At 37.5% G+C, this 12,139-nt stretch overlaps 1 protein-coding gene across 1 annotated transcript in view; it reads left to right on the top strand.

Annotated features, from left to right (window-relative positions):
- Positions 1 to 12,139, top strand: part of LOC127578547 (potassium voltage-gated channel subfamily KQT member 1-like) — a 300,567-nt gene that overhangs the window by 152,450 nt on the left and 135,978 nt on the right. The window lies entirely within an intron of this gene.

The raw sequence follows: 12,139 nt of genomic DNA, 5'->3' as shown, positions 1-12,139 counted from the left end.
AGTGCACAAGCAATGCATGTATGATCACGTGTATTTAACAAATGTCAATTTGCCACATAAAATGTGATAAAACAGCCCACAGGTGTACTAATGAAGTGTTTCCACTGTTGAATAGCTCTGGCAGAGTCCTGCAGTACGTGGCAGAGTGCGTTTATGCCATTATCTGCCTTGATGTTCCTGTACAAGGTTATCCTTGTGGCTGTAGCATAATTGGGGGAAGATTACTGACTTCAAATGTCTGTGGATGATGACTTGGAGTAACGCCAGGCCTTGAAGTCCCAGTTTCAGATTCCACATTTCAGCTGAAGCAGCAGCCAACTCAGTTGGTTGATGACTGCAACAGGATTTGCACTACCAGAATGGCAGTGTGGGATTCTGAACTCTGTCATCCTGCTAGACGAAAATAGATTTTCTTTCCTTGAGGTCACTAAATCTGGGTGGTATGTCAGGAGTCCTTACAAGCTGTTGCAGCACATGTTGAAGAGCCATTTCATAGGTTTAAAAGATTGGGAAGCTCGCAGGCTACAATATTTTACCACATACAAGGCCCAATGCATCCCTTATAGTTGGATAGGTCTTACAAATGTAAACGAATGCAAAGCCTTCATTCTGAAATTTACCATCACTGGGGAAAGTGCAGATTTCGAAGATTGCATGTTAGTGAGCAGATTGGGGTGGCTGAGTAGGCGATGGTGCAAGGAGATGTTTGGGCTGAGGAAACCGAGGAGATTGGGGGGGGGGGGGCGGGAGTGTTGGGGTTGGCAAGGAGAAATTTGGAGAAGGAGTGAAAGAGTGGGAGGACATCAGTGTGAGGGTGTGGTGTGCTGGGGGTGATACTAAGGTTGTAGAGGTAAGGAAGGATTTTATCATGGGGAAAAATGAATGCTTAGGATTCAGTGGTAGAACCCTGCATGAAATTGCTGGCCTCAATTCTTTGATTAAGGCCTTTTTCAGTTTATGAGGCTGATCGCATTCCAGGGCTTGGAAGCAAAATAGAAATTTACACATTTGACATCAATTGAAAACTTGTACGTTTGATGTCACAGAATATGGCCAGCAACCTGAGCACATGCACAGAGGACCCTGATTGATTATCCAGAACTGTGATGAGGGTACACCAAGTACCCTGTACTGTTTAATGGCTGAATTTGTGATAGAATTCTTTTGAGTGGCACATAAAAGTACTGGAGATAGAATTTCTAGAACTGGGTCTTTTAAGTAAAGACTAATATTTAAAAGAGAAATGTATATATTGGTAATGAAATTCACATCTGAAACCTGGTTATTAATAAAATCCAAATAGTTTTATTTTATGAGTTCAGGGAACAATATAAAAACCAACAATTCAATTAGATTTAATATAAATTCAAAATTCTTCTCTAAAAATGCTGGTAATCCTTTGACAAAATTAATGTTATCCAACATAGCATGGTAAAGAGAATGTTGTTCCAATCATATGAGAGGCCTTGGAATTAATGGTAAAACATCAAAGGTTGAAAATGAGCAATTCCCCTACACAGTTTCCCAAAGGAATACACATATGAGTAAGCAGCATTTAGAAATGCATTTTCAAAGCCTCTCAGATAGATTTTGTCAGTAATTATATCAATATGCCCAGGCATAATGCAAAGTAGTGTGATCTTGGCAAGTTTCTGAGTCAAAAGAAATTATTATTGGCCTTCTTTTCTCTATTTATTTATCTTTTAAAATATTTTCCTGCATTTAAGGTGGGGAGAGGCAAGGAGGAGAGATTAATGTTCATAGTTCCATATCCAAGGGTGTGGAGCAAAGGAAAAATATGCTGTTTGCCTACACGTATAATTCTTATGGCAAGAACTTGTAAAAAAAAATCAAGTGTGATGGATTTTGAATGACAGTACATGAAAGGTAATAGGAATGGTGATTGTCAACTGATAGTGTTGACTGATGAAGCCAACTGTTAGTCATGGAGTCATAGAGCAATAAAATGTTGATTGATGAAGAATACCAATTTTCTCCTTGATGCAATGGACACTTTTTTTACTTTTGTGTGACCTTCTTTCAATGTTTAAATCCAAGCTGACACCTTCTCTTAGCTCATTGTTCCTCCAATTCCAGCCCAATCTGTTATTCCCTCCCTTCTTTGGTCCTCCTTCAGTCACCCTACCTCAGTCCCTTTCTATAACTGCTTCCCTGAATGTCAACCCTTCCCTTAGCCCGCCTCCCATTTAGCACCCTCATCCTTCATGGTCCCTTTTCTCTTAGCCCCTCTTCTCTTCCATTTTGATACCCCCATCTGGCCTCTTCCCACCAGCCACCGTCCAGTGTGGCTTTCCCAATGAAACCTCCCAATAATTGCTGCTGCCTTCAGGCCTGCTCCCTGATTGCAGATTCTCAATCATCCTTTCCCTCTCTGGTCTCCCTTCCCAGGGAAGGATGCATTTCTGATTGAGGGAGTTGAGGGAGTGCAGCAAGATTCATCAGCTGGGTGATAGGTTTGTTATATATTTCGTAGACTATGCTTATAATTTTGAGTTTAGAAGAATGATAGATGTGCAAAATGCTTACAAGGCCTCACAGGATAGGCAGAGCTGACATTTTCCCTAGTTGAAGATGTCTAGAACCAGAGGCCACAGTCTTAAAACAAGGAGTCAGCCATTCAGGGCAGAGATTAGAAGAAATTTCTTCACCCAAAGAGGAGGTGAACATTTGGAATTCTCTGCCCAGGAGTTTGTGGAGTCTTAGTCATTGTGCAGAGCAATAACTTGTTAGATTTTGAGGGAATCAAGGGATATGGCATTAGTGCAGGAAAGTAGTGCTAATAGTTTGTCCTTGTCCCTAAACCACCGAGATCTTCATCTCCTGCACTGTCTTTAAACTCACAGATCCACTGTCTCCTGTGTAGTTCCTGAATTCACAGGATCTCACCTTACTGAGGTGCTTTTAAACTCTTGGGGTCTCTCTCTCCGGTGTTTATTCTAAATCCCCTCTAAATACAGTGCGTTCTTTTATACTTGGGTGATAATCTTGAAGTTGTATAATTTGGCATACAAATTGGTACCTGTGCCACAATTTCCAGCATAAAATAGACGTAAGGCGCATCTATTTATCACTAGGTTTTTCTGCACACACAATTTACATGGGCATTGGTCCTCCTCCTAAATTTGAGTGAGCTATTTGTGGGTTAAAAATCCATCATCTGATCAATTTCACCAACAATTTTGTTTGACAGGTTAGTTATCTTGTAGTGTAGTATTTGTTACCAATGACTATTCCTGCCAGACAGTGACATAGATACAACAGTGAAGAGGAAAGCTCCAAGGCAATCTCCAGTAATTGGTTGTAGAGGCCAATAAAGGAATTTAATATCAGGTAACAATTGGCTTTTCTAATTCAGGTGTCAATTTGTTCAGACACAAATCCAAAAATAAAGGAGGAGCTTACCCATGAATGCTTTCATGAAAAGGGGGTGGTGTGAATATTATTGAACAACAGAATATTTAAAAGCTTGTTAAATAATGACAAAACTGTTTATTATCATTAGAATGTCATAAATTCCATAAGTAATAAAAAGCTTGATATAATCGTTTAAAGAACAGGTCTAATTTAAACTCCAAATCTCCAAGATTTATTATTGATGCAACCTGAATTCATTAAAAGCATGGACGATTAATTTTTTATCAAACTTCACAGGTAAAATTTTCAAAGCTATAACTTGTTGTTCTTCAATGTTTGAGATTTCTTTCCAAGGAATATTGCATTTCTGTAACTCTAATTCATTGATGAATCTTAAAAAAAGATTTCTATCTTTTTTGCTTCCTGAACCAATGATTGATGTCTAATTAATGAGGTCTACACTTCTTCCAATGTGTTTCCCCAAGGCCCTCAGCAAAATGGTCGTATCATTCTCTTGGCAGCTGTTCAGGAAAATGTGTTCTCTGTATGTGTGCAACTTTGCATCTGCTCTCTGTGTGAAATGTAACTTTGGGAAAATGCAGATTAAGTGACCAAATGCTTCTTTTTCTTCAATCATCACCTAAAAGTGACAATTGCCTGATAAGGATTTGTTGTAGTTCTGTAGTCGGAGCAAGTGTTGGCAGGGCAGTTAAACAAGGCAAAGGGAAAGAAAAGGAGAGATTACCCATATAATTATCCTATTCAACAACCTGACAACATTCACAGATAATTAGTTATGTTCTGTGGCTGGCAATCAATCCTCCTTTTGTGAAATATTGTATACTCAAAGTCAAGAGCAACATTTTCTAATGTACAGGGTATTACCATGTGCTCCTGAACTTTCTAAGCTGTTTTCCTGCTCAAATTCAGCAGCCAAAAGAAACTAATTCAATACCCAGTTTCTGAAATTATTGCACATTAGTAATACCAAGTTAAACCTGTGCTATGTGCTTGTGATGCTGCTGCAAGTAAGTTTTTCACTGAACCTGTGCATACATGTACTTCTGCATATGACAATAAACTCAGCTTTGACTTTGACTTTAGATTTAGAAATGAATTACAATTTTCAGCGACTATATTTAACTTGTCCCACCTTATAAGTTGCCTTTATATTTCCTGTTGGAAAAACATGTGCCTGGGTTAATAATATTGCATGTTTTTCAAGGTCATATAGATTTCTGTTGTCGGGGTAGCTTTATGCCAAGTCATACCTGGAGCACTTGCTTGATAAAATATTTTAAATTATGGGAGAGTGCAAGGGCAGGCATGGTAGTGTAGCATTTAGCGTAACGCTATTACAATGCCAGCGACCAGGGTTCAATTCCGGCTGCTGTCTGTAAGGAGTTTGTACGTTCTACCCGTGATTGCATGGGTTTCCTCCGGGTGCTCCAGTTTCCTTCCACATTCCAAAGACGTGTGGGTTAGGAAGTTGTAGGCATGCTATGTTGGTGCTGGAAGAGTAGTGACACTTGTGGGCTGCCCCCAACACATTCTACACAAAGATGCATTTCACTGTGTGTTTCAATGTACATGTGACCAATAAAGATATCTTATGTTAATATATGCCCTGGAAGCTCTTGGGATATTGTGAATTTAGATACCTCTAATTTCAGATGGATTCTTCCCACACTTGGAAGTTTTTGTAGCGTGTGAGAGTTTGAGATTTTATACTAACTTATAAACATTGCAATGTATTTAACCAGTTATAAAGAATCATGATTAGATTAACGTTCCCAATTTCTTTCCTCTGTTTATTTCTGTACAAATGGGAGAAGTTAACACCATCATCACAATGGTAGTTTTATCTGTCTTATCTATATCTTATCTATATTATTGGGGTATGAAAGATTCTGTCTTAATTGCTGAAGTCTTTCACATATTGGACCTTTGGTGCAGTTAGTAAGCTTGCTTATGACACTAACATAGGTGGTATCATAGACATTGGAGATGGTTATCAGGAATTACAGAGGAATCTTAATCAGCTAAGTAACTGGGCTAAGGAATGGCAAATGGAGTTTAATTTAGATAAGTGCGAGGTGTTGCATTTTGGGAAGACAAATCAGGGTAGGATTATCGCAGTGAATGGTAAGGTCCTGGGGAGTGTGGTTAGAACAGAGGAACCCAGGAGTACAAGTACATGGTTCTCTGAAAGTGACATCACAGAGTAGTCAAGAAGGTTTTTGGCACATCAGTCAAGGCATTGAGTATTGAAGTTGGGATGTTATGTTGCAGTCGTACAAGACATTGGTGAGGCCGCATTTGGAATATTGTATTCAGTTTTGGTTGCCCTGCTATAGAAATGATGCCACTAAGCTGGAAAGAGTACAGAAAAGAGTACAGAGGATGTTGCCAGGACTTGAGAGGCTGAGTTGTGGAGAGGTTGAGCAGGCTAGAACTTTATTCAATGGAGTCTAGGAGAATGCGGGGTGAACTTACAGAGGTGTATAAAATCATGATGACCATATACAAGGTGAATGTGCACAGTATTTTTCCCAGGGTTGGGGAATCAAGAACTAGAGGGCATAGGTTCAAGGTGAGAGGGAAGATATTTAATAGGAACATGAGTGGAAACTTTTTCAATCAGAGGGTGGTCCATATAATGGAATGAGCTGCCAGAGAAAGTGGCTGGGGCAGGTACATTAACAACAGTTAATAGACAGCTTGGACAGGTACATGGCTAGGAAATGAGAGACATGGGCCAAACATGGGCAGAAGGGACTAGCTTAGATGGACATCTTGGTTGGCATGGACCAGTTTCCATGCTGTATGACTATATGACTCCAACACTATGGACAATTTTCAAATGGGATTGTTAAAATGCTGGAAATACGCGGCAAGTCGGTGATAATCTCTTTAAAAAAATGTTATAACTTTTCCACTGTACATGGTTCTACAGAATTGATTGCCAAAAGATAAGCAGGCATTTTGGTGAAGTGATAAAAATATGATATGTGCTGGAGAAAGGGATTTTATAGAAGAAACTGCGGTTGATTAATTCTAGAAGAGTCAAACATCATGCAGAACTGCAGATCTATATTTTGCAGCTTCAAAGATAGCATTAAATCATAATTTATAAATATTTGAAATAAGTTTACATTAGTACTGGTGATGCTGAAACTTTAAACCCATAGCAGTTTGAATATTTGGATTATTTAAGATCCAACTGGTTAATTTCAGAATGAACTTGTGCTACACAATATCATACATATACACAACACATATTTGTAATGTAAGTACAAGCATTTTGAAACGTTTTGCCTTGGTAATTTAAAAAAATGGCAGCATTGATGTCTTACTGAGTGTTAGAATATCTTGAAAAAGATTGCAGTTGGAAAATCACTGTACTTTTAGTAAACAAGTGATATTGATATCATATGACCACTTTTGTATTCATCTTACTATTACTTAATCAAAATAATAATTTTAATGGATATTTATTAAATAAACTAAAGGCAACCAAGAACTTCGCAGTATTGGGACGTGAAGATATGAGCTACTGATCACATCTGTAAATAATGTAGGCTAATGTCACTTCTTGTCATTTATTTGTTTGGAATTTAACATCAATATAGGTAATCTACACTTTTTTCTCATGACACTTCCATTCAGCAGATTGGTAAATTCTAAAGGCATTGGTTTGGTTTCTGGTCTGGAAATTGACCAGTTGGCTGTCAAAATTTGTATGTCATGAATGAAGCAGTAGTTTAAAATAATATGTAAAGTAATATTACACAGTCTGAGTAAATATAAGTATTAATTTGAGATTTATACGCTTAATATTATTTGAATATTCATAATTTAATGGTGTTGCTATTAGGTAATTACAAAATTAAAATAAAAACCTTTTATTTAATCAGGGATGTGGATAATGCCGGCATTTGTTGAACATTCCAAATTACTCCTAGATGAGAGTCAACCAGATTGGTGGGTCCAGAGTTACATCAGGCCAGACCTGGTCAGGATAGAAGATTTCCTTCCCTGTAGGACATTGGCAAACCAATGGGTTGTTATAATAATGCTATAAACGTCATGGTTATTGTTAATAAAATGTTGCTAATGTTGCAAGCCATTTACTCTCCTTGCCCATCTTGTATTCTGACTATTTATTTCTCACGTTTTAATACATGTATTTGGAGGCTACAAAATTTATTTATTACAGTTTTATTCTGAATCATCAAGAATGTACAAGTTCAGTATTAATTCAGCAAATATGGCAAGGCTTTTGGTAAGCAGTTCAATTCACTCATAGCACTACCAGTGTGAAGCCATTTGTTATTTCAGTTAAACTTTAGTATGTTTCATTTGATGGGATTGTCAAGATATCTGAGAATCATGGAGTAATTAATCTGTTCAAGATCTCATTAGAGCAATGCAAGGAATCAATGCCTATAGAGAAAATAACAGATATTAGCAGATATATCTTTTGTCCAGCCAGAATAACCTTCACATTAAAAAGGGATGGTAGGAAATTGTTCAAAATAAAAACAATTTTGTACTGAAGGTTGTGTGCTGGAAATTACATCTTCATGACCATTTTCCAGATTGAAGCAGTGCCTTTGAACTGAAATTAGGTGCTTAGAGATGGTCTTGGAAACAAGAATACCTGAGAGCCTTAATCATTTTCAGGATGGTGAGGCAAAGGAAGAAGAATTTTTAATGAAATGTTTAAATTTGATCTTCCTAAGAAGCATTCAGTTTTTTATCATTCTGAGCTGATGAACCTCCAGGTTACTTTTTAATGTCTGCCTCCATTATGTTTAAATTTTAAATGTTTTTTTGTGTAAAGTTACACATGAATGTTCACTCTGTTTGTATATTATTACTCAACTGGTTTAATGAAGAAAAGTGATGCACTTTCCAATTAGGTTGAGGGGTTGATATGAATGTATTACAGACACACAATCTTGCTGAAACATTTTTAGGGATGACTAATATTTGTCAAGTTAGTCACAAAGATTGTGTTGTCAGGCTCCCAGCCTGAAATCAGGTAATAATATGTACAAATTGAATTTTAAAACATTAAAATATATTATGTAGCTCCTGCCATATACTGTCTTTGAGTCTGGCCAACATTCCATTTTGTTCAACTCAGAATGGAACGACAGTTTCTGAATTCAATTTACTACCAAATTCTTAACTTACTGTATATTATTGTAACACTGTCTCCATTAACTCTTACTTCATTGTCACCAACAACTTCAATCTTTATCCGTGCTTATAATACATATAGATTAATCTTGTCCAGTGACTTTTTTGTGAGTCTTCTATCCTAACTCTTCCCAGACTTAAATTCCTCACTTTATACCAAGTTTGTCCAACACTTCTAATCTTGTCATAGTATCATGGGTCCCTATTCTGAATACACTGCATTTAAAATTCTCCCACAATCTCATCCCACTACCCAAATGAAGCTTTATGTCTGTAACCTTGCCATTTTCTGTTCTACTTTTGCTCTCAGAGCATGGATCTTGCTTCTGTTCCACAATAAATATCTGCCAGTTCCATGAACTTAACTAAACCCCATCTCCAATAAAGAATGGGTAGCCCTTATCCCTCAAGATCCAAGCTTCAGGACAGTGCTGTGCCCAAAGTATGGCAATCAACCTGCAGTGCAAACTCTCCTGATACCGCATGAGAAATTTCTTATAGACAACCACAACTTGAATGTTTAGTGAGTTTTAGTCCTTGCAATTCATGACAATTTCTAGCTTGTGAAGGGGTACCTGAAATGCCACATGAATTCAGTCTGCAAATGTTTGTGAAATCTAATATTCACAAATGTATGTGCCAGCTGAAATTAATTTCTGCTGAAGGAAATGTAGACAAAATCATTTTTCCTTGACATAAAACCATGAGCGAGCTTCCTAATGCTGCTACAAGTGGCACATCATCTGTGGAATGATCCACAGACTAACAGATTCAAGGTGACAATGACCTTGAAATCCTTGGGCAAAGCCATTCAGGCACATATGCTTGACAAGAACTGTGCTGTGAAAAAAAAGCTATAGATCTCTGTCATCACTGATTTAGCTTCCTGAAATATTAATCTTTGGAAAGGTCAAAATAGGAGTGTGGCTCCCTACAGTCTCTGGAATTATATTGTTTACTTATATGAGCATTTCTTGCTGTCCAAATCAGAATTCTTTTAATGGCTGTTCTGCAGTTCCAGCTCATATAACATATCTAATGGTGCCCCTGCTGTAGCACCCATGATGACAAAGTCTTATATATAGGAATGGCAGTGAACCCCACCCAGAGTCACAGTGGTTTGTGGGAGCAAGCTTCAGAATCAGTAGGCAGCCTTGAAGATGTTCTGCAGTAGACTGTAGAAGTTTGAGCAGATTGTGTGAGTGGCCCGTTAAATTATGCTGTCTAATAGAATAAAATGCTGTAAAAAAATGTTTCCATTGTGAGTGACCAACAATTTGTGTGAAGTGGAAAATCATGACCCAATTTCACCAAATAAAACTGTAAATGAGCCTTGTATGAGGATGGATATCACTCCATGCAAGTTTTTTATGATAAATAAATAAAATGAAAAACCATGCATCTCAACTAGAATTTTCTGGTCTACTCTGCCTAGCATGATTCTCATTAAGAAGCCACATTTTTATATTCAACTGTGGACAAAAAGGCAGCGCTACACAAAAGAATTTCTAAGCACTAAATTCTATATATTAGGATGTGACAGAAATTTAAATGCTTGCAATCTTCTGAAGATACAAAACTTTTTTTTTGTTTTGCTGAAAGTAAGCCAATATCAAGCAACATTTGACAAAGCTATGTCTTGAAATGAACAGGTGACATTGCCTTCAAAATACAGAGTAAGCTCAAGGGGAGACTTTTCTGTGTTTAGTTAGTCCCCTTTCTAACAGCTGCAGGAACAGGTTTAAGTTCTTTTGGAGTGACTCTGCCACATAAACTGCACGTTAGAATTTACAGGGTCAAAGGTTCCTTTCTTGAAGACCCTGTGGGTGAGCAGATCATCTCACTCAGGTCTAATAACCTCAGATTTGTCACTGACAGATGGTATATTTACCATATACAGTAATAAGTCAGCAACTGGCCACTTTTGCATGGCTTAAAGGAATGCAGTTCACATCTGCTCTCACCAAAGGGACCAACAAAGACTCTGCCCTGTAAAATTTAGAGGTCTACAGCTGTTGCTTTTTTTGCATTGTCAATGCATACATATTTAATTAAAAGAAAAGGAAGATAAATATTGAACTGGACCACTTTAGTTTGCAACTAACTTTCTTTTAGCATTTGCCAGAACGAAGTGTGTCCAAACCTCAGTACTCTGAAGTGGTTTTCTGTTTTTTTTAAAACAGTATTCCTATGAGCCAACAGAATATTCAAATACCCAGTTGTTGTTCTGTTTGTAACTGAGGAGTGTTTTGCAATGTTTCATTTGAGTTTGTCATGCAACTAATTTGTCACATAAGGTAAAAAAAATAGAACAAATTGAGAGAAAATGGATTATGGGTTACATAAATTACAATATGAAGAAAATCACCAAGACCAAGTTAACGTTCTATTTTATGATCTCAGGCTTTGAATGAAGAACGTAGCATCCATTCCAGTATAGTTTCATTGTCAGGTAGGCACAGATAATATATAACGTGTGCTAACAACAGACTTTTACAACAAACTAATTTTCATTAATAAACACGCTCAAGGATTACTTGAAACACACTCTTCTTGTTTGGCTCACATTCCTCACAAATCAATAAAAAAAATTAAAAAATAATAATAATTTATGACATTAGTCCTTATGTGACAGTAATTTGATGCTAATACTACCAAATTAGAAGGTTAAATATGTCATTCTGACAAGAAATGAAATGGCACAGTCAAGTCTGGAGGTAACAAATGGATGAATGTGGGTTTCAGCAACATAATCTGAAAAAAGGGGTGGTGTTGGGTGATGGTAGAGAACCAAGTATTCCAAAGTATTCCTGGCCAGCTTCCGGCATGCTACCCTCATCCACATGTTTGCTACACCAAGTCCTTAGCATCATTAAGTCCTGTTTACACATTCCCCCCGAGTTAGTTGACCTGCATTGATTCCCTGTTAAGTAATATCTCAGTCTTACAGTTCTCGCCAATTTGGAACTCCCTGCACGACCTTGCCTCTCCCTGTGCCTGTACTTACCCTCAGCCTCACAATCCTCCAAGATACCTCTGCGCTAATTCTGGTCTTATGATCATTCCCAAAGTTAATTCTGCCACCACTGCTTTCAGCTGTCAAGTCCCTTGTCAGAAATTTTCTCTCCAAGCCCTCTGCTGCTGTTTTCTCCTTGAAGATGCTCCTTAAAATCTTGATTTTTGGTTAAGCTTTTAGTCAATATCCTAATATTCTTTTGAGGTCTCGCAACAAATTTTGTTTATAATTCTCTTGTAAAGCACTTTGAACATTTTGTTATTGTAAAGGCACTATACAAATGTGTTGTTGCAGATGGAGTTGTGTGAAAATAGTAGTTGTACAGATTGCTAGAGATCAAAGCCAGTGACTGGGGACATCTTCAAAGCATTCTGAGCAAGGCAAATAACTGAGCTTCCACTGGAGCTGATTTGGAAGCTGAATCAAAATCAGAATCAGGTTTATTGTCACTGACATACAGTATGTCATGAAATTTGTTGTTTTGTGGCAGCAGTATGGTGCAAGACATAAAGACGTAAAAATTACTATAAGTTACAAAAA

Source organism: Pristis pectinata, chromosome 15, assembly GCF_009764475.1.
Source record: "Pristis pectinata isolate sPriPec2 chromosome 15, sPriPec2.1.pri, whole genome shotgun sequence".
NCBI classification, from domain to species: Eukaryota; Metazoa; Chordata; class Chondrichthyes; order Rhinopristiformes; family Pristidae; genus Pristis; species Pristis pectinata.
Note: the sequence above shows the minus strand (reverse complement) of the source record. Positions and strands in the feature narration are given on the sequence as shown.